Raw genomic sequence first — 24,089 nt, forward strand, 5'->3', positions numbered from 1 at the left:
GAAGACATAATTTAAAGATACAAAACTAACTAAAATAATAAGAGACATTAAAGTATCACAAGCAAAAAGCATTGATGAAGTATCAACATGCAATCCTGGCACTGAAGTATCCTTAATATTAGGCAGAAATACAATCGTGGAGACACTCACGGTGAACAAGAGTCAATGGCTGGAGTCAGATGACCCATTGTCCCTTGTTGTATTGTCGGTGGGTGGAACTAAGGCCCTGATTTATACTTTTTGGTGCAAAACTGCACTAACGCAGTTTTGCACCAAAAAGTTTAGCACCGGCTTGCACCATTTCTGTGCACCAAAACCGTCCATTCCACATGACTCCTGTCTTAGAAAAAACAGGAGTCATGCCCACCACCCCAATGGCCAGCACAGGGGACCAGGGTCCCCTGGGCATGGCCATTGCACCCAGTGCCATGTAGGGAGGCCCATTTCAGCCGCCCCCCCATGGCACTTAAAAAAAAAATACTTACCTGTACTTATCTATACTTACCTGAGATGGGGTCTCCCATCCTCCGCTGTCTCTCTGGTGTGGGTGGGGGTGTCGCTTTGGGCCTGGGGAGGGCACCTGTGGGCTTATTCCATGGTGTTCCACCATGGAAATAGAACCACAGGTCCCCTAAAGCCTACCCTGACCCACAGGTAAATAATGGTGCAAAGCAAGCTTTTTACCATTATTTGACCCTTCCTCCCCCCTGTGCCTGGTTTTAGCACGGGAGATAAATATGGCGCTAAGGCCATAGAGTCATTTTTTGCACGGGAACGCCTACCATGCATCTCATCAATGCAAGGTATGTTCCCACATCCAAAAAAATGACATTAACTCCATAAATTTGACCCATCTAGTGCCAAAATATAAATATGGAGTCAGTTTTGCACTGAATTTGCGTTAAAAAAGATGCTAATTCGCAGCAAAACAAGTATGAATATGCCCCTAAAAATGTTAATGAGGATGCCCATCTAGTAGGGGTGGGTGAGAATTCCGCACTTCTGGCGGAGTCGAGGAATTTTCTCCATGCGGAGTGTGGCGTTCTGAAAAACTCAGAAAAGTGACATGGAGCAGAGTTTTTTCTCTCACTCGCCAAAGTTACGTTGGTGAGCGCGAGCAAGAGAAATCGCTAAGCTGGCGAGTGAGATTTCTGAATGTGAGCGGTCGTGGTAGGCCGTGACCACTTGGATGAGAAAGCTGCCACTGGCTTAGAGGACACTGCAGCTCGAGTATAAAGTCTACTGAAGTGGCATTTCGCGTGATGCTTTTCTCACTGATTTCACAGTGTTTGAGAAACTCCAGCACGGAAAATCAGCACGAACAGTGCGCCTTACCAAAACTCTACCACTTGCTGAACTCTGCAAAGTGTTACTGAGTTCTTTAGGCACTTCACGGAGTTCCACGTAGCAGAACACCGCAAACGTCACCGAGGCCTACCATCTATGCACACGTATATAGTTTTGCATTTTCCATTTATGATGTTCTAGATTATATAAAGCTGTGTCAGCCACCAAAGCTGCCTCTAGGTCAGACCCAAAAATGCAGCTCTGTGCTGTAAAACAAGGCAATGAAAAGTATAGTGGTCTGTAGGAAAATTCCACTGTTGGCATGGTTCCCCCTAACTTTTTGCCTTTTGTTGATGCTAGTTATGATTGAAAGTGTGCTGGGACCCTGCTAACCAGGCCCTAGCACCAGTGTTCTTTCCCTAAAAACTGTACCTTTGTCTCCACAATTGGCACATCCCTGGCACACAAATAAGTCCCTTGTAAATGGTACCCCTGGTACCGACGGCCCTGTGGCCAGGAAAGGTTTACAAGGGCTGCAGCATGTATTATGCCACCCTGGGGACGTCTCACTCAGCACATACAGACTGCCTCACAGCTAGTGTGTGCTGGTGGGGAGAAAAAGACTAAGTCAACATGCCACTCCCTTCAGGGTGCCATGCCCACAACCCACTGCCTGTGGCAGAGGTAAGTCACCCCTCTAGCAGGCCTTACAGCCCTAAGGCAGGGTTCACTATACCACAGGTGAGGGCATAGCTGCATGAGCACTATGTCCCTACAGTGACTAAGCCAATTCTTGGACATTGTAAGTGCAGAGTAGCCATTAAGAGTATAAGTCTGGGAGTTTTTCAAACACAAACTCCACAGTTCCAAAAAGACTACACCGAATACTGGGAAGTTTGGTATCAAACATCTCAGCACAATAAATCCACACTTATGCCAGTGTGGGATTTATTGAGAAATGCACACAGAGGGCATCTTAGAGATACCCCCTGCATGCAAGCCCAACTGCTAGTGCTAGGCTGACAAGTTTCTGCCACCCTGCCACATCCAGACGAGTTTCTGGCCACATGGGGTGAGTCCCTTTGTGCACTCTGTGACCAGGAACAAAGCCTGTCCTGGGTGGAGGTGCCCCACACCTGTCCCTGCAGGAACTGTAACACCTGGCGGTGATCCTCAAAGGCTCAAGCCTGGTGTTACCATGCCCCAGGGCACTCCAGCTACTGGAGATGCCCCCCCCCGGACACAGCCCCCACTTTTGGCAGCAAGTTTGGAGGAGATAATGAGAAAAACAAGGAGGAGTCACCCTCCAGCCAGGACAGCCACTAAGGTGTCCTGTGCTGAGGCGACCCCTTGATTAGAAAATCCTCCATCTTGCTTTGGAGGATTTAGCCCAATAGGATTAGGGATGTGCCCCCCTTTCCAAACGGAGGAGGCACAAGGAGGGTGCAGCCACCCTCAGGGACAGTAGCTATTTACTACTGCCCTCGAGTCTTAAGAGAGAATTCAAATACTCACCCATACCGAGACTGCCCGGTAACAAACAACCTGATGCCTGAAAGAAGCACTGCACCCGCAGCCCCCAGGCCCTAGAGGAACCAACTACTGGTGCAGGAGTGACCAGCAGGTGGCCTTTAACTGTGCCCAGTCAGTGGCTGGCCTGAGAAGCCCCCCTTTGCCCTTCCTGCATCGCCAGAGTGACCCCTGGTTCCCTCCATTGAAACCAATACGAAACCTGACACCTACTTTGCACACTGCACCCGGCCTCCCCTGTGGCGCTGAGGGTGTATTTTCTGTGCCTGTTTGGGACTCACCCAGTGCTCTACAAAATCCCCCTGGTGTGCTCCCTGAGGACGCAAGTACTTACCTGCTAGCAGACTGGAACCGGAGCACCCCTAGTCTCCATAGGTGCTATTTTATTTGGTCCCCACTTTGACCTCTGCAACTGACCGGCCCTGTGTTGCTGGGTGTTTGGGGTTGACTTGAACCCCCAACGGTGAGCTGCCTGTGCCCTGAAGACTGAACTTGTAAGTGCTTTACTTAGCTGCTAAACTAACTTATTAGTTTCCCCCAGGAATTGTTGAATTTTGCAGTGTTCAATTTTGAAATAGCTGATTGCCATTTTATGCCAAACTGTGTACATTACTTTTTTACGTCAAAGTTCCATATATACCTATGCCAAGTACCTTACAATTTATGTACTTATTTGAATTCTGAATCTTGTGGTTCTAGAATAAATGTAAAAAATATTTATTTTTCTATATAAAAACCTATTGGCCTGGACCCAAGTCATTGAGTGTGTGTTTTCCTTTCTTGTCTGTGTGTGTACAACAAATACTTAACACTACCCTCTGATAAGCCTACTGCTCAACCGCACTACCACAAATAGAACATTACTATTATCTATTATTGCCAATATCAACCTCTAAGGGGAACCCTTGGACTCTGTGCCCACTATCTTTCACTTTGAGTTAGGATATACCGAGCCAACTTCCTATGTGGTCTAACTGTACATGCTTGCAAAAATCTTAAATGTCTATGGAAAATAGAAAGTAAGTTTACAACTTTCAGGAGCACATCATGACTTTTGCAATACTTTGGGGCATATTTATACTCCGTTTGCGCCGAATTTGCGTCGTTTTTTTCGACGCAAATTCGACGCAAAACTAACTCCATATTTATACTTTGGCGTTAGATGCGTCTAGCGCCAAAGTTCCTGGAATTAGCGTCATTTTTTTGCGTGAACACCTTCCTTGCGTTAATGATATGCAAGGTAGGCGTTCCCGTCTTAAAAAATGACTCCGATGCTATTGCGTCGGATTTATACTCCCGGGCAAAAATGACGCCCTGGAGTGGGCGGGTCTAAAAAACCCGCATTTGCGCCGGATTTTAGCGCCTGGGTCAGGGCAGGCGTTAAGGGACCTGTGGGCTCAGAATGAGCCCAGAGGTGCCCTCCCCTGCCCCCAGGGACACCCCCTGCCACCCTTGCCCACCCCAGGAGGACACCCAAGGATGGAGGGATCCACCCCAGGGACATTAAGGTAAGTCCAGGTAAGTATTATTATTTTTTTTTTTGTGGCATAGGGGGGCCTGATTTGTGCCCCCCTACATGCCACTATGCCCAATGACCATGCCCAGGGGACAGAAGTCCCCTGGGCATGGCCATTGGGCAAGGGGGCATGACTCCTGTCTTTGCTAAGACAGGAGTCATTTCAATGGGGGATGGGTGTCGTAAAAAAATGGCGCAAATCGGGTTAAGACGTTTTTTTTGCCTCAGCCTGACTTGCCCCATTTTTAGACGCCCAAACGCCATTTTTCCCTACGCCAGCGCTGCCTGGTGTACGTGTTTTTTTTTCACGCACACCAGGCAGCGCCGGTCGGCTAACGCCGGCTAACGCCATTCAATAAATACGGCGCCCGCATGGCGCTTCAGAATGGCGTTAGCCGGCGCTAATTTTTTTGGCGCAAAACTGCGTTAGCGCAGTTTTGCGTCAAAAAGTATAAATATGGGCCTTTATGTCACATATCTCCTTACATAAAACTAAAAAATGGTTTTAAATAAGAAACACTTTTCTGAAAATAATAAGTGTTCTTTTGCCATGTCTTACAAAGCCCTTGTGGAATGGAGACAAATGCAAAAGGTAAGCTTGCATGGAAAATTGCTGGTTTCTTTTTCAAGCTCTTAGGATTTGGAGAAAAGCTTATTTTAGGCAACAATGCAAACTCTTCAAAAGGCAAAGACCAGGAACCAAAACAAAAATCAGTGGCAAAAAAAATTGCACATCCCAATTTCTGATTACGCTTTTAAGTATAGCGTTTACTGACTGAAGTATAGAATGACATCTCTGCATTTTGAAAAGCCTTTAGATTAGTGGGCACATATGCCATTCTTGGTGTATTGTCCAACCCAACTCCAGCAAAGTTGAAATTTGAATTTTTTGTGCATTATTAGAACAAAGAATAAAGGTCAGCGTTATGGGCATCTGCAGGGAGAGGCAAGGGGGGGCGCTTGTCTCCCTTGGATTTGGGTACAGCCTGGTGTGCAGGTTCACTACGGCTGTTGTAGTGTTACACTGCCTGCACTAGTACAGCTCCAGCCCCCACCAAAAACAGTCCATGTCGCGTCAGACCCCTCCCCCGCCTGAAAACATTTTGCGGGCACCTATGGTCAGCATACTCTTCGGCTATACCAAATAAATGGGATGGCTGTTTTCAAGAGAATAGATTCATGATTATTTTAGAAAACAAAACCCAGCACGCTGTTTCAGTCTAGTTTCTAGACAGGCCACTTACACTGCACTATTACTGCACAATTTTAAACTGGTGGCAAGCAATTTTGCAAGTGCTTCGGACATGTTTTTAGTGACATTTACACCAACTACTAGTGTAATGGACATTGTGAGGACAATAGGATTGATATTCGTATGGAAATCTTCACATCTTACAAAAGTCAAGCTATTGATTTTAGAAAATATGCTTTCGGAGAACCACATTGAAAATGTATCATTAACTGCCCCAGTGCAAAATAAGGCTTTAAACTTCACACGTACAGTGTGGAGTGCTTAATTTGTAAAAGAGTAAGTGGGTTTAAGGTTTGTCTCAGAAGTCCATGCTTGGCTCCATAAAGTGTCAGCGGTTCCGAATACCAGGGCTGCCTAGTTGTGATTTTTCCTCATGCCTCTTTTTCCCACTTGGAGCCTCTCCGTGCCCATTTATCTTACTCTTGCAGTTCATTTTTGTCCATGCATTCACCCTTTGATACAGTTTGTCTGTCTTTCACTTCCTCTTTCTTTGTTTTCCTTGCTCTTGTTCTGGGTTGAATTCTGATGAGGAAGAATAAGTGCTGGTTCCCAAAAATGAGTGCTGGGGGTCCCCACCTGCAACAGCTCAAATTAAGCACTGACAATTTAAGACGAGTGGTAGATGGGGTGTCAGGAAAACAAAGGACTCAGCACTACTGTTTAAGTCGAGTGTAAACTTACTTCTGTGGGCCTAAAGCCATTTCATTTGTTCGCTTCGGTGTCATTTAACAATTAGTGTTTGCTAGTGGTGCGTCATGTTTTTTTTTATCCCTCCTTTTTCTCTTTGGGAGCAGGGACTAACTACTGTATAATTATGCATCATCATGTTATCTGTTCCTTGGGGGGGCTTTTTATTTCTTGGTTTTCTGCTCCTGTGAGTCAAGGTGTTTACAATGCTGAGCTCAGGGGAACTATACATGCACCCTACTTGTTCTTCCATAACTCTTAAATCACACTCCCCCACCTCATATTCTTGTTTGTCCCACCACCCAATCACCCTACGCTCACTGTCACATGTTACTTCTGTGCCACTGATGCTACCTTCCACATACCCCTTTGTTTTCTTTTGCCTTGCCACTTTGCGCTCATGGTGGTATGTTTCTTCCTCTCCCTTGTTTTCAAGCATCTTGCTGTTTCTTTGCCATGCCTTCGGGGTCTTTTTAATTTATTTTTCTTTGCAGTTTTATGTGTCGCGAACTTGACGCAAACTTATTGGAGTGCTTAATTTATTTCTTTTTTGCAGTTTTATACAGCGCAAACTCGATATAAAGGTATTACATGGCTTTACATAAGCACCAGTTACATTTCACAAGAACACATTAATTTTTGGGTACAAGGGAAGATTAAGGGCCTCATTACAATGCCGCCCGCCAAGGTTGGACCGCCGAACGGCCGCCTATGCGGCCACAATCCCGTCGGCCACATTACGACATCTCCGCTGGGCCGGAGGGCGTGAACAGAGTTTCCGCCCGCCGGCCCAGCGAGGATGTTGGCCGTAACTTTTTTAGCCGGCTCCTAATGGAGCCGGTGGTGTTGCGGCCGTGTGACGTGTGCAGCTGCACCCGTCGCGCTTTTCACTCTCTGCTGTGCAGAAAGTGAAAAGCAGGGTCGGGTTGTGGCTGGGGGCCCTGCGACTCCCCTTCCTGCCAGCCTTTCCATGGTGGTCTCTACCGCCATGGACAGGCTGGCGGGAAGGGGAGTCGTAATCCCCTGGGCAGCGCTGCCCTGGGGGATTAAAACTGCTGGGACAAACATGGCGGGAAACCGCCGTTCCCGGCGGTGCGACCGTGGCGCTACTGCTGTGGTCGTAATAAGGCAGATTGTACCGCCAGCCTGTTGGCGGTACAATCGCCAAAACAACCCTGGCGGTCTTTGACCGCCAGGGTTGTAATGAGGCCCTAAGTGACTTGCCCAGAATCATGGGATTTTGAACTGGCGCTGAAACTCGAACTGTGTTCCACAGCTCCAAAGTCAGCAGCTCTGGTCCTTACGCCACATTCTCTACCCTAGGTTTCTTTGTCTGGTGCATGTTGGGGCAGTCTGAGAATAACTTGTTTTTTATATAGGTCTTGGTAATACATGTTCTGCCATTTCATAGTGCTGCAAAGCAGGTGCCATTCTTAACAAAATCGCAATAATTCATGTGCATCGACCTATGCAGAGATGAAGAGGTGAAAAAGCTATGTCAGGATTATAATCCGTGGCATTCTTGTTTTGCCAAGACCTCTGCAATGGGTGCATTAACCTACAGACTTGAGTAGATCTTAACACTAGGTGAAAGCACATGCTCTTGATAACCTTCAGAGGGTCACCAACCAAGCACATAGGTTAGTTCCAGGCAAGAATATGGCGAAAGGTGTTGTGACTCCAGACCTAAGCACTTGTTGGAGCTGATATGCTAAAATGAGAAATTTCTAATGATTTGCGTATAATTACTAATGAGAAAACTTGATAAAGAAAACTAATATTTGAAAATAACGTGTATGAGTAAAATGTGACCACGGGGAGTGGTCACCATGGGCCAGATGTAGGTAGGTAGATTTTTGCGACTTGCAATTTGCGAGTCACAGCGACTCGCAAATTGCAACTCGCAAAACGAAATGCAGAAAGGTGTCTCAGACACCTTCTGCGACTCGCTATGGGGTCACAAAGACCCACCTCATGAATATTAATGAGGTGGGTCGCAGTTTGCGACCCCATAGCAAGTCAATGCACTCACAGGGATGGTGGCCTGCTGGAGACAGCAGACCACCATGTCTGTGACTGTTTTTTTAATAAAGCAGTTTTTTATTTTCTTTTTGCAGCCCGTTTTCCTTAAAGGAAAACGAGCTGCAAAAAGAAAAACTTCCGAAACCATTTGGTTTCGGTTTTTTCAGAGTAGGCAGTGGTCCATAGGACCACTGCCTGCTCTGAAAATTTTTTTTGTTTGGCATTCACAAAGGGGAAGGGGTCCCATGGGGACCCCTTCCCTTTTGCGAATGAGTTACCATCCACTTCAAGTGGATGGTAACTGCGAGTTGGTTTGCGACCGCATTCGCGGTCACAAAGCAACTCAGCATGGTGATGTGGTCGCAAATAGGAAGGGAACACCCCTTCCTATTTGCGAGTCGCAGCCTCAAATTGCGAGTCGGTACCGACTCGCAATTTGAGATTGTGCATCGCGTTAGGCCTTTTGCGCGTCGCAAACTTCATTTTTCGCTGTTTGCGACGCGCAAAAGGCTTCCTACATCTGGCCCCATGTGTATTAACAAGACGCTAAATAATGAAAAATTTAAATTGAACTAATATGTCATATTTGAATGTATAACCTATGTTTTATGTTAATTTGTGTTCTTAACTTAGCCATACTGGAGGCCTGGTTTTCTCTGGGCCTTGCTTGTTTAATGTGGAGACACAACAAAGCTGCCAAGGACTGGAACTGGAGAAGAGGACCTTGAACTGTACAGAGTTCAGTGAGAGCTCTGCTAGACATTTCTGCAAATGTACCAGAGGACAGGAGATGATGAAGACAAATTGTTACAATTATGTGTAGTGTAGGCTAAGCGTACTTTCCCAGGACATGAACAATGGAAGCACTGACTGAAAGACAGTGAAGAACAATTTTGTTACCTGAAGAGCGGGATGATGTTCTCGTTGACAGAAGAACCAATCAAACTAATGGAACATAAATCCTGAATTGACGTGTATATGTGGTAAACAAAAACTATAGGTTAGAGTCATAACTTCTGATAAGTTTGAACAAGTAGCAATTAGTGGGATGGACTGAGAGACCCTAATAAAAAGTAATGACAAGGGAAGGAAATTTAGAGTGGAGAGTCGAAAGTTGATGACGTCTGAAGATGCTGTCCAAAGTGCTGATAATTGGGCTTACTCTCTGTGAGCCTGATACCTTGCTGATGCCTGATGACCTGGAGACGAAGAGTGACTTGTTGCTGATCTATCTTGGATAGGTAGCTATAACAATGTGACTGACTAATGCGTGCTTTTTCTTCTAGGTATAGACTGCGCTGTTTTAAATATTTTTCTCTTTGATAGATTTTTCCAAATTAATGGTTTTGTCTAAATTGTTTTCACATGAAGTCCCACATTCTGATGCTAATTTGGGATAGGTAGGCTGCAAGGGTGACTTTAACGGTGACAACTGACTGACAAAATTGCATTGCTGAATTATTCCATAAATGTTAAAGAATTTGCTGACTTCTGTTGTTGCTTTGATTGCACGAGATTCCCTTAATGAACAATTGCTTTGTGATGATTAATAATGCTTGATTAGCAATAAAGTGAAATAAAGGTTTCTATTAGAATTGTAACAAATAGGGAATAAAAAAAAATGATTACCCTTCTCCTAGAGTGATGGTGTTTCTTATTAGATGGGGTTTTCCACTAATGACTGATATTGATTATTGTGCTATTGATGGTTTCACTGGTCTACCGCTTAGCTAGGATACTCCATGCGATCCAAAAGGTTAATCGACCTATACGCATCCCCTTGTAAGTTTACTTACTAAGGACTAGGCGGGCTATCAGTTTTTGGTAGCAGCTTGATGGTTAGTTTCCTTGGGGAACTAGTTAAGTGGTGACTAGTAGTTAGGGTAGTAGTTTAAGTTAGGTTCAGTTGTTTTCTGAAATGGCAATAGTGGCAAAGATGATGTTTCCTTAAACCTAGAAATGACTTTTCCAGATCCTGGAGCCCGTTGGTAAGGTTGAGTATGTTCTTGGCGTATTTTTGAGATAGTATGAGAGTAGTAGGTTGCGCTTGCACAGGCTTAAGCAAATCGCAGGTAATTTGTGCTGTATGTGAGGTAAAAGTAGGGAGTCTCCGTACTCCAGTTAAGGGTTAGTAGGACCGTGCATACTTCACAGTGTGAGAGTAGGGAAGTCGTCGAACTTCACATGTGTGTGGCGCTTTCTGCTCAAAAATTGTCCATGTGGTTGTTGGTGATGTACGGACCCTGCGTGGTCTAAGACTCCGGAGTATATTGAAAAGTGTAGGAGACACTTGGTTATATGTTGTAATCTGTCTGGTTTAGTAGGTTGATCGGGCGTAGTCAACAAGTCAGAGTGCATGTTAGTTGAGTAAGAGGAGCTGCGACTGAGATTTGGCGAGTCCTATGTGCACCAGGACAGACCCATTGATCAGTTGAGAGTGAAATTCGCGGGTCAAATTTTGCTTGCGAATGTGGGGGACTGAGAAAGAGGAATGGCTAAAGAGCCAGAAAGAGCCATTAGTGAAAATCCGTAAGGTCCCTGAAGCAATTGTGTCCCTTCCTGTAGTAAACAAGCAGGTTTGATTTAGTTACTATTTGGTAAAGGTGCTCACAATAAAATTGCATTAGTTGAGTGAAATCGAGTTGAGGAAGACAAGCCGCAAGACTTTGCCAGCCGCTGTGTGTCAGTGTGATGTCAGTGTGTGCCGCGCTGGGAGAGGTTGGTTAGTGAGAAGAGCCACGACCGGATTGGCAGCCATCCGTAAGAGGCAATTGGTCGAGTAAACAGGTGAAGGGATTCTCGGAAGTAAAAGTCATTTCATTTATTGAATTAATAGTACACAAAAACAGGCAAAATTAAGTTTTTCAAGGCATTTAAGAGTGCAATGAAGGGTGATTCTTACATTAAGGCATCAGTGGGGGAGTTGACCCCCCGGAGGCTTCTCCGGCGTATCTTGTGATGACAGAGAAAGGTATAGCTTCTTGTCTTGGGTTAAAGCAATGGAGTACATTGACTAGGAATTGAGAGACATTAACTTTTACGGAACACGGAACGTTTAATTTGAGAATTTTGGATCAGTTGTGATTATCATTGCATGATATGAAGCCATTCCTGAGACCAGCACAGTTCGAGGCTTTAGCAGTGTGGGAGCTAGTAGCCAGACAGCAGCAAGAGCTGAAGTTCAACAGAAGAATGAAGAAACTAGAAAAGTCACTAGCGGAAGCTAGATGGGATTGGGAGCAAAAGAGATGGAAAATGGTGACTATGAAAGAGATTAAAATGTTTCAAGCAATTTCAGAGGGTGATGAGTCAGAGAAAGGGGACAGTGCCAAGGAAGAGCAGAGCGAGGGAAAGAAGAAAAGGAAAAAGTCTTCTGTAGACGATGATGACTCTGATGTTGATGATCTCATTACGCATTTGTTAAGGGACAGGCCTCCACCTATGACAACCTTTGCAGGGGGTCCGGGAATTAATGCTACAGTCCCTCCTGCCACTCCTGTAACATCCCAGGGAGTTGCAGAAGCTGTACAAGCAGAAGGAGGATAGTAACCAGGGCTAGTACAGAGTACACCTGTTACAGGAACTAGTACTGTAGCTCAGGCGCAGACGCACTCACCTTCAGTACAGAGGATTTATCCAGATGTACCAGTTCTTGAGACTGTATCAAATATCATGGTGCCAAAGGAGCAGGTGCTTCCAAAGCCATGTTGATTCAAACAGACCCAACACCAATGTTGTTACCCTCAGCACAGGTTGATTTTACACCAGTTATGAATCAGGCAATGGGAGTACCACTCGCACAAGGTGTAGGTGCAAGGGCAGCTGCAGACGCAATATCGCTACCAATTACTGTTGGTCCAGCGGTACCTTTATATGCACAGAAGAAAACGGAGACAGGAGAACAAACTGACATGCCACAGAGTCTTGTGAGAAGGGGAGTGGGAGATTCAACACAATTGACATCATCTGCAGGACGAGGTTTTAGTGAAACAAGACCTTCTATGGGTTTTAGTCCTCTTGTGGCATGACCAGATGTGGTAAATGTCTCAAATGCAAGTCAGAGCATGAGACTCCTGACACCGCAAGCTTCGGGTACAGTGGCACAGCAGTTGCCAGTCCCGAATGCAAATAATATTTCATTGCAAGGGTTAACAGCTCAGCAGTTGAATAATTGGTTGGATAGTCTAAATACTTCTCAGAATGCATCAAAATAGGAAGATCAACAGAACCGAGTGGGATTAAATATTGAGGCAAATGAGTTAGTCGAGGTAACAATGGGACTGAATAGGTTACAATCCTATATTAAAGAAGAGCTGAGGTATTTATGCCCAAGGATCACAAATGAGGTGGGGAAAATACGCCAGACAACAAAGCATTTAAGACAAAGCTACAGATTTGATTTGGAGGCAAAGGATTTTGAACACATGAGATCAGCTGGAATGAAGGCACACTTAAAGGACTTACTGCAGAGTGCACAGATTTGGGGAGCGTTAGAGAAGTGGGAAGGCAGCTGGACAAGGAAAAAGAGAAACGAAAATGAGATTCCTAAGAAGGAGCAGAGGGAACTGAGAAAGGGGAATCAGTCAAAATGCTTCTGATGAGAGAAATTCCAGGGGGTCAATTTGTTCATGTCCCAAGGCACAGAAGTGACATATTGGGGGTCATTACAACCCTGGCGGACGGTGTTAAAGGTGCGGTAATACCGCAAACAGGCCGGCGGACAAAAAAAGGGAATTATGACCGTGGCGGTAACCGCCAACAAAGACAGCCACTTTAACACTCCGCCCGCCACAGCGGTACAGACAAGCAGCGTTGCGGTCACCGCCAACAGACAGGCGGAAGACAATGTACCTCCCACAGTATCACAACCCGCCAATCCACCACCTTTTCCGGGGCGGATTCACCGTGGATAAAAACACAGCAGAAACTGCTTTTGCAATGGGAAAACGCTCACCTTAACACATCCCACGAGGAAGGAGGACACCATGGAGCCGGAATTACAAATCCTACCTGCCCTTCTCTTCCTACTCATCTACGAAGACCAGCGGCGGCGAAGACAACAGTGAGTACTGCACCTACGACATAGGGGAGGCAAAAGTCAGGGGGACACACACGCAACACCCCCACCCTCGCATATTACAACACACACACCAATGCATTTACAAACATCACAGTAACAACCCCCAACCCCCTCCGGAAGAATGCAAAGACAAAACAAAATCAGTTCAAACATTGTAATGTATCAATATACATGTGTCAATTATATACAGATATATATAAACTCATACAAAGGTATATACAGTACGAGAAGTAGTGCAGATATGCACATCTCAATGTCCGTGCACCACTAGGCCAAAAATGCATGGCCAAGGCCCACACAAGATACCTGTCCACAAACGGAGAGAACACTGCCGGGGCATCAGAGAGAAAAACAACAGGCACCTCAGGGGGAAGGGAAGGGGGGGGACCTCAGCCGGATTACAGCACCACGCCACATCCACGACGGGGCTCCATGCCCATTGATGTATCCTGGGGAGTGCAAAGCCAAAGTCTCACAAGTCTCTACAGTGGGTGGTTTGCCCACTGTTCCATCCTGGGGAGTGCAAAGCCACAGTGTCACAAGTCTCTACAGTGGGTGGTTTGCCCACTGTTCCATCCTGGGGAGTGCAAAGCCACAGTCTCACAAGTACATAACAGCCTCCACTGGTTCTGGAGGGGGACTGGTGCCCAGAGTGCTTCATCCTGTGAAGGACTGAGGTAGTGGATGCATGTCTCCACTGGTTCTGGAGGGGGACTGGTGCCCAGAGTGTTTCATCTTGTGAAGGACAGAGGTAGTGGATGGATCTCTCCACTGGTTCTGGAGGGGGAATGGTGCCCAGACTGGATTAGTCTCCCCGTGACAGTTCCTGTCCCGTCACAGTCCCAGCTGCACATGGGATAACGATGCTTGATGTGGTTGTCTTTTCCTTCTTCTGCGGTGCATGCCCTGTTCAGCGGTGCTTGCCCTGTTCAGCGGTGCATGCCCTGTTCAGCGGTGCTTTGCCATGGCGGTCTCTGGACTGTTCAGCGGTGCTTTTCCATGGCGGGCTCTGGACTGTTCAGCGGTGCTTTGCCATGGCGGTCTCTGGATTGTTCAGCGGTGCTTTGCCATGGCGGGCTCTGGACTGTTCAGCGGTGCTTTGCCATGGCGGTCTCTGGACTGTTCAGTGGTGGTTTGCCATGGCGGGCTCTGGACTATTCAGCGGTGCTTTGCCATGGCGGGCTCTGGACTGTTCAGCTGTGCTTTGCCATGGCGGTCTCTGGACTGTTCAGCGGTGCTTTGCCATGGCGGTCTCTGGACTTTTAAGCGGTGTTTTGCCATGGCGGGCTCTGGACTGGGCATTGGTGTGTGGCATGACGTTCCCTCATTGCCCAGCGGGGCTGTGGCTGCCCGGGCCCTCCTGGGCAATGCCTATGGTGGTGGTCTCCTGACCAGTGACGATACTTGGGCCCTCCTGGGCAATGATTCTGGCGGTGGTCTTCTGACCAGTGACGATACTTGGGCCCTCCTGGGCAATGACTCTGGCGGTGGTCTCATGACCAGTGACGATACTTGGGCCATCCTGGGCAATGACTATGGCGGTGGTCTCATGACCTGTGACGATACTTGGGCCCTCCTGGGCAATGACTCTGGCGGTGGTCTCATGACCAGTGACGATACTTGTGCCCTCCTGGGCAATGACTCTGGCGGTGGTCTCCTGACCAGTGACGATACTTGTGCCCTCCTGGGCAATGACTCTGGCGGTGGTCTCCCGACCAGTGACGATACTTGGGCCCTCCTGGGCAATGACTCTGGCGGTGGTCTCCTGACCATTGACGATACTTGGGCCCTCCTGGGCAATGACTCTGGCGGTGGTCTCATGACCAGTGACGATACTTGGGCCCTCCTGGGCAATGACTCTGGCGGTGGTCTCATGACCAGTGACGACGGTGCTGGCGGTGGCGTCCCGGCCACCGGGAAGGATGCCGCCCTTCTCCACCGTGATGCTCACACCAGGCTGTGCAGACTTCTTCTGGCCCTTCCCCACCTTTGGAGGAGTCACAGCTGACTCTGCAATACCCCTGGGACACCTGTGAGTTGTTTTGCCTCCAGGAGTCTTCAGCCGGTCCCGTCGGCCACTTTCCAACTTCAGAGCCTTTACAGGGGGTGGACTGGCAGCTTGGCTCTGTGTCACACTGCCTGCCCTGGTGGCCGGTGCACTCCACACACCTTGAAGACGCACCACTGGTACTGGAGGCTTTTTGGCTGAGGTGCTACGACGGGACCGAGGAATTGGAGGGGTGGGGATGGGGGCAAAAAGGTAAACTTTGCAGAGGGACAGTTTCAGACAAACACTGGGATGGGTAGCTGGAGGGGGTCTGGGAGTGAAGGAAGAGGAGGTGGTTGTAGGAGGTGTCACTTTAGATGTTTTGGGTGCAGGTGCAGGTACTGGAGGCTGTCGTGAGGTGGATGGATGTTGGGTGTGTGGGTGCCCGTGTTTGTGTACTTTGGGAGGGGGTGTCACAGACGCACTGGGAGAGGACACAGGGGACGTGTAAATGGTAGTGGGGTGGTGAGTGCAGGTGAGCGGGGTGTGGTGCTGGGTGTTCTGGTGCGAGTCCTAGTGCCTGTAGATGTAGTGCATGCAGGTGAGAGTGTAGATGACACTGGGAGGGAGGAGGGAGACGATGAGGAGGGGGACACAGTGGAGGCAGTGGATGTTGCTGTGTCTGTATGTGTGTGATGCTTGTGTGAGTGCCTGTGGGATGTGTGGTGCCTATGTTTGCCTGAGCTACTTTTTTGTGTTGAGGTGTGTGCATGCTGGTCTGATGGTGTGCTTGGGATGGGCTGTGGTACAGGGGATTGGGTCTTGGTGGAGGAAGTTGGAAGGGGGAGGCTAGAGACAGGGACAATGGCTGCCATCAGTGCCGAGGCCAGAGATTGCAGGGTTCGCTGAAGGGCAGCCTGACCAGAATGAATGCCCTCCAGGAATGCATTAGTGTGTTGCAACTCCCTTTCTACACCCTGGATGGCATTCACAATGGTAGACTGCCCAACAGTGAGTGACCTGAGGAGGTCAATGGCCTCCTCACTGAGGGTAGCAGGGGTGACTGGGGCAGGGCCTGAGGTGCCTGGGGCGAAGGTGATGCCCACCCTCCTGGGTGAGCGGGCACGGGGCGAAGGCTGAGGGGCTGCTGGGAGGGTGGTGCTGGTAGGGGAGGTGGCGGCTGTACCTGTAGAAGTGGGTCGCACAGATGGTGCCACCACCACAAGGGAGCTCCCATCGGCGGACGAGTCAGTGTCGCTGCTTGGTGATCCGGTGGCCAACGTGAAGCTCCCCTCACCCTCCGTCCTACTGGTGCATTCTGAGTCCGTGGTGTGGCCCTCCATGGCCATGTGGGATGCAGCTCCCTCGTGCTCCGGTGCCCTTGTACCTCAGCCTGATGATGCTGATGCACAAAAGAACAGGGAGAGCACAAAAGGGGGGGGGGGGTGACAGAAGAAAGACAGGTTGAGTGCATGGCATACCGCTACCATTGGCGGCCAATACAGACACAGCAGCCCCCTGCACTACGCCGTGCTCCTGGCCTCTACAGATGCAATTCCTGGGATCTGGCCTACATGGCTATGGTGGACATCTGCACACATGGATGCCACAGGGGCATGTACACCTGTACTTGGCACTCTACTGCGGTGGGGTGAAGTGCCACATGGCCTGCATTACGGAGGGGCCTAGCCTATTGAAGTCGCCATGGCCTAGGGAAACCCACAGCCCTCCTCCCAAACCTAGACCCCTCAACTGCGTGCAAAGTCCCCAGAATGATAGTGTACTCACCCCTTTGTGTCTGCTGTGATGCCCTCAAGCGCCCATCCAACTCAGGGTAGGCCACCGCCAGGATCCGGAAAATCAGGGGGGTCATGGTGCGACGGGCACCCCTCCCACGTTGGGAGGCCATCCCCAGCTGAGCCTCCGCCGTCTTCTTGCTGCAGCGGCGAATGTCCTCCCATCTTTTCTGGCAGTGTGTGCCCCATCTCTGGTGGGCCCCCAGGGTCCGGACTTCCTTGGCGATGGCACGCCAAATGTCCTTCTTCTGGTGGGCGCTGACCTACATGAGATGCACAAGGGAAGAAGAGAAGTCATTACCAACTGCACCGTCGATGTAAGTGTCCCCCCTCCCTACCCTTGCCATGTGGCACATGCATTCACATGCATTCATGTTCCCTGAACTCTGCCCCATTCCCTCTTACAACCAGCCCTCTCCACCCAGGCCTAGTCCATACAACGTGCTTCCTGTGTACTTACCTGTTGGTCTGGAGGACCGTAAAGTAGCGTGTACTGGGGGAGGACCCCGTCTACTAGTTTCTCCAACTCCTGAGCAGTGAAGGCAGGGGCCCTTTCCCCAGACGCAGCAGCCATCGTCGCTTCCAGACCGAGGTCACAGCAGCACTTGCAGTGTAGGTCCTCTCCTGTCGAAGGTCAGGTATCGAGTGATTGAATAAATAGAAAATGCGGTGACGTCCGCGGCGGTGACGTTCGCGGCGGTGCGTATCATCAACGCCGGCGCACTTGTTCATTGGCTCCTGGGACCCATAGGGTCCAATGTTGACCAATGCTGCATTGCGCCGCGGTCTACCACCGCCTACTGCGACGGTGTGCAACGCCAGAGCAGTTACCTCACAATACCATTGTCCCAGCTTAGAGGTCAGGCAGCCGCCATTTCAGGGGCCCACATGGCTTCATTTACTTCTGCGTCACACAAAGCTAGGCCTACACTCAACACACATACAGGAATGGTTTTGTGTTTGGTGTCGTGTTCTGTGTATCTGTGGGTACATACCTGGAAATTTGTTGACTCTGTGGTCGCTGTTGTCCTTCCTAGGCACCGTCAGCTGTGACAATTGAGAAGATGGCGGAATCCTCTGGTGTACCGACCACTGGTGGACCTGTTGACTATGGAGGAGCGACATTTAATCATCACCTACAGGTTTGACCGTGCCACAATCCAGGAAAAATGTACCCAGTTGGAGCCAGACCTGATGTCACCAATCCGCCATCCCACTGGAATCCCCCCTGACGTGCAGGTGCTGTCAGTGCTCCATTTCCTTGCAAGTGGGTCTTTTCAGACAACAGTGGCCATGGCATAAGGGATGCCCCAGCCTATGTTTTCCAACGTGTTGTCCAGAGTGTTGGCTGCCCTGCTGAAACACATAAGGAGATACATCATTTTCCCTGAGGTGGAGGATTTGGCTACAGTGAAAGGTGACTTCTATGCCCTTGGACATATCCCCAACATCATAGGTGCTATTGATGGGACCCATGTAGCTCTTGTCCCCCCCCACAGGAGTGAACAGGTGTACAGGAACCGGAAGAGTTATAATTTCCATGAATGTACAGATGGTATGTTTTGGCAGACCAGTACAATGCTATGTTCCCTGGCTCAGTGCACGACGCCTACATCCTGTGGAATAGCAGCGTCCCTTATATGATGGCTCAACTCCAGAGGCACCGTGTGTGGTTATTAGGGGACTCTGGTTACCCCAACCTGTCCTGGCTACTGACCCCAGTGAGGAATCCCAGGACAAGGGCAGAGGAATGCTACAATGAGGCCCATGGGCGGACTAGGAGGGTGATCGAACGCACCTTCGGCCTCCTGAAGTCCAGGTTCAGGTGCCTCCATATGACAGGTGGTTCCCTATTCTACTCACCGAAGAAGGTGTGCCAGATCATCATCGCCTGCTCGATGCTTCACAATCTTGCTTTGTGACGCCAGGGGCCTTTTCTGCAGGAGGATGGTCCAGATGACGGTGTTGTGGCAGCTGTGGAGCCTGTGGACAGTGATGAGGAGGAAGCTGAGGAAGAAGACAACGACAACAGCGAGTCAGTCATACAGCAATATTTCCAGTGACACACAGGTGAGAACATTTTCATTCTTACCATTACATTCACTTTCACAGGTCTTCCTCTATCCTGTGTGTAATTTCATAGCATTATTTGGTAACTGAGTTGTACCTTTCCATTACGGTTTCACAGGTGTGGTTACCAACGTGTGTTATCTGCTTGCATCCTTCAAGGACTTGTGATGTGTGACATAGGTATTTTGGCTTTACAACTAGAAACGCATTTTGACACTGTCATTGATAATACATTTTACCAAATCACAGACTGACTCCAGATTTTTTTGTGGTTCAAGGGTGTTTATTGAAGTGCTCAAAAATGGAGGGGGGTTGTACTATGGTGATGGGGGACGGTGGAGGAATGTCCATGGCAGAGTCCAGTCCATTGGTCACACAGGTGCACTGGCCATATGGGCAAAGGAAGTGGAGCTGGGGCAGTTAAAGTATGGACAGGGTAACAAAGTGGGACAGTGGGAAGACAATCAGGGTGGTCTCATTTCCTGGCAGGGGTCTTGCCATCTTGCTCTGTCCTGTTCCTGGATCTCAGGGACCGCTTGCGGGGTGGTTCTCCGTCTGCAGGGGTGCTGCTGTGGTGGTCCTGTGGCGGGGCGTCCTGTCCACTAGCGCCGGTGGAGGTGGTGGGCAGTTCATCGTCCTGGCTAGTGTCAGGGGCCCTTTGGAGTGCCACGGTGTCCCTCAAGGTCTGCTGTATGTCCTTCAGCACCCCTATGATGGTGCCCAGGGAAAAGTTGATGGTCCTGAGCTCCTCCCTGAACCCCAAATACTGTTCCTCCTGCAGGCGCTGGGTGTCCTGAAATTTGGCCATGACCGTCGCCATCGTCTCCTGGGAGTGGTGGTATGCTCCCATGATGGAGGATAGGGCCTCGTGGAGAGTGGGTTCCCTTGGCCTGTCCGCCCCCTGTCGCACAGCAGCCCTCCCAGTTCCCCTGTGTTCCTGTGCCTCTGTCCCCTTGACTGTGTGCCCACTACCACTGCCCACAGGTCCCTGTTGTTGTTGGGGTTGTGGGTTATCCTGGGTTCCCTGTAGTGGTGGACACACCGCTGATTGACGTGTCCTGGGTACGGAGGTATGGGCCCGCTGGGTGAGTCCTGTGCTGGTTTTACCAGAGGGTGGAAGGTCACTGTTGGGCTGTGCCTGTGCAAGGGGAACCGACTGTCCCGAGGCCCATGATGGTCCGGGCTGGTCATCAGGATCCAGTATGGCAGAGCTGCTATCGTCACTGTGGGCCTCTTCTGTGGGTGGAGTGGAGTTGTCTGAACCCTCCGGTGTGGTGACGGTCCTTCGTGATCCTGCAGGGGCATAAGTGCATGATTATTGCACGTGTGTGTGTCATGGTGTGCAATGTGTGGCTCACCGTGTACACCTGTGCTAGCATTCCTGTGGGAGGGCTTGTGTGATGATGGTTGGGGGGTGTTCTGGGTATGTGCAGTGACCATGCTTTGGTGAGGGGTGACCATGCTTAGTTGTGTCATTGAGGGCTTGGTGTTGGGATGTGTGGTTTGTGTTATTAGTACATTAGTGAGGAGTTGGAGTGATAGGGGAGAGTGTGAGGGTGGGGGTGTGTGATAGCATGCAGGTAGGGTGGGGGATATGATAGTTAAGATTTGACTTACCAGTGTCCATTCCTCCACCGACTCCTCCGAGGCCCTCTGGATGCATGATGGTCAAGACTTGCTCCTCCCATGTTGTTAGTTGTGGGGGAGGAGGTGGGGGCCTGCCGCCAGTCCGCTGAACCGCAATGTTGTGCCTGGAGACCGCTGAACGCACCTTCCCCCGTAGGTCGTTCCACCTCTTGCTGATGTCCTCCCGATTTCTTGGATGCTGTCCCACAGCGTTGACCCTGTCCACGATTCTGCGCCATAGCTCCATCTTCCTGGCTATGGATGTGTGCTGCACCTGTGAGCCAAATAGCTGTGGCTCTATCCGTAGGATTTCCTCCACTATGACCCTGAGCTCTTCCTCGGAAAACCGGGGGTGTCTTTGGCGTGACATGGGGTGGTGTAGGTGATGTGTGGGGTGGTGTATGTGTTGATGAGTGTGGTGATGTGTAGTGGTGTGTGGTGTTTTGTGCTTGGATGTTGTGTGGGTGATGGTGTTGTGTGCCTCTGTGTGTTTGGGTTGTCTATTCTGTGCTCTCTCTCTGGCCTTCGTCTCTATTTTTTGGTCGTAGGGGTTTGTGGGTGATGTGGGTTTGTGTTTTATATTGTGTTGGGTGTGTGGGAGTGTTGTTTGTATATGTATCAGGTGTGTGTATTTTGAATTGTCCAATGTGGCGGTGTTTTGGAGATGTGTGTGTATTTTGAGCGCAGCGGTGTGTACCGCCAATGGAATACCGCGAATGAAAGACTGCCGCGTGGATTCGTGGGTCGTAATAGCATGGGCGTGTTTCTGTTGACGTGGAGGTTTTGTTTTCACCACTTTAACACTGACCTTTGTTGTGGCGGACTTGTGTGGGTGTCTGAATTTCGGCGGATTCTGAGATGTGGGTCATAATAGCTGTGGCAGGATTCCTCGGTCGCGGCGGTGTATTGGCGGTCTTCTGCACGGCGGTAAGCGCCTTTTACCGCCAGGGTTGTAATGACCCCCATTGTCTTTTACAAATGATTATCCCACGTTGAGAGAGAAGCCAGTTGAGTGGTATCAGCAGACTGAGAGGTTTCTGAAGCTCTCTAAATGTTTGTGGGAAGACCTGAACACTTTATTGGAGATAGTTGTTCCAGCCGACTTCTGGGTCGAGTGTAAGAGGGCAGTAGATTGGCCAACGAGTGAACCCGAGAGAGACAAGTTTACAGGCACACCGTCACCTGAGGTAATGAAGAATTATTATAAGGTAATTGAGTTCCTGAAGACTAGGATTTCTCCTAAGAACATTGACTGGCAGCGGATTGATAGGACAGTCCAGGAGTCTAAAGAGTCAATACATACTTACTATGAAAGGTTACTGAAGGCTTTTAAAGAGTGCAGTGGCAAAGAAGTGGTTGAACCAAAAGACATGTTGCATTTCGCGTTCAGATTTGTTGAAGGTTTGAGACCTGAAGTAAGGCAGATGATTAAGAATCATTTGATTTGCAGGCAGGCAAAGCCGATTGATGAGGTGCTGCTATATGCTAAATATTGTAGTGATGAGATCGAATTGAAACAAAAGAAATTGAACGATAAATCAATGGTGATGCAGATTAAGCAGCCCAATCAGGAGTACAAGGAGCTTTAGTGCCACCGATGCCGCCGCAACAGAGAGCTGTCATGTTTCAACCTCAAGTGAGGGGTAGAGGACGCGGAATAGATAAGAGGCGCGGTCAGGATTTAGGCACTGTGGTTGTTCAGAATGACATGCAGGAAAAAGATGTTGCCATGTCATTTGTGTGGAAACCTGGGACACTGGAAGCGGGAGTGCCGATTGATGGTGCAGGAAGGAATGGTTCAGCAAGGCGATGTTAGTACAGTTCAAACTGTAAGGATCCCGAAAATGAGGGGCATAGTTCCGAATGCTCAAAATCAAGGTCAGAATTTCTTGCCTGTACAATTGCTGCAGGTGCCTTGAGCACAGTTTACTCCTTTATCACTAGTACAGCAGCAGGTTTCAATGGTGCCTAGATGGCAAATGCACATACCCCAAGCACCGATGGAACAGCAACAGGTTATGCTTACTCAACAGGTCACAGGTCAAAGACAGGACAATAGTAACAATACAGTACATCAGTTCCCATTTCACAGTGAGGATGAAATAAACGATGGATGGATGAGTGACAGTTCGGATGAGGGAGCCTGTTTTCTTGCTGCGTCCTTAGAGGTAGATCAGAGAGGGCCATTCATGAAAGGAAAGGTAATGGGTCACAAGGTCTCATTTTTAGTTGACACCGGAGCTACGCACTCCACAGTGAGGAGTGTGGAAGTACCTAATTTACCTATTTCCGGCAGGACAGTTCAAGTAGTGGGAGTGGAGAATAGACAGTTGACGAATCCTATCCCGGAACCAGTACAAGTCAAAATTGGAAATTATTTGGGACTGAATAGATTAGTGGTGTGTGATTTAAGTCCTGTATCCTTGATGGGTAGAGATTTGTTGTGTAAGACCAAATGCTCTATCAATTGTACAGATGCAGGGATAGAAGTCCAAACAAATAGTGATGATGAGGAGAAACAGGTGTCAGCCATGATATTCAATGATGCTCATGAAGAATACCCATTGATTGAAACTGTTTATGTTCACTATAAAGGAATTGCATGCAGACTTACAGGGGACTGTAAAGGAGAAGGTTTGGGACTTGATAGGAAAGGAAGTGGGATTGATCAAAGGAGTGGAACCTATTAAAATCACTTTAAAGCCAGATGTTGAATTTCTGAAACTTCCACAGTATGACATAGCGCAAGATGTGATGAAGAAAGTGGTGCAGATAATTGGAGACTTTCTAAAACAAAGAGTTCTAAAGGAAGTGTTGAGCAGCCCATGCAATTCACTGATAATGGGACTGAAAAAGCCATGCGGAAAGGTACGAGTTGTGCAGGACTTGCGAATAGTGAATGGCATGGTGGTTAAGTGCTGTCCGATTGTACCCAATCCAGTAGTGATACTGTTTCAGATTCTCTGCGAGACAGAGCGGTTCACAGTGGTTGATTTGTCACAAGCTTTCTTTTCAGTACCACTTCACGAGGATAGTCAGTTTCTTTTCAGTTTCGAATTCCTAAATAAAGTCTATAGATGGTCTAGGCTTCCACAAGGGTACACAGAGTCACCATCCCTGTTCAATCAGATTCTGAAGAAAAATTTGGAGTTGTTGGAATTACCCTGCCAATCGACTCTTGAACAGTACATTGATGATCTACTGATTGCATCCAAAACCAGGGACGAGTGTAAGCA

The sequence above is a fragment of the Pleurodeles waltl genome, chromosome 5 (assembly GCF_031143425.1).
Source record: "Pleurodeles waltl isolate 20211129_DDA chromosome 5, aPleWal1.hap1.20221129, whole genome shotgun sequence".
NCBI lineage: Eukaryota > Metazoa > Chordata > Amphibia > Caudata > Salamandridae > Pleurodeles > Pleurodeles waltl.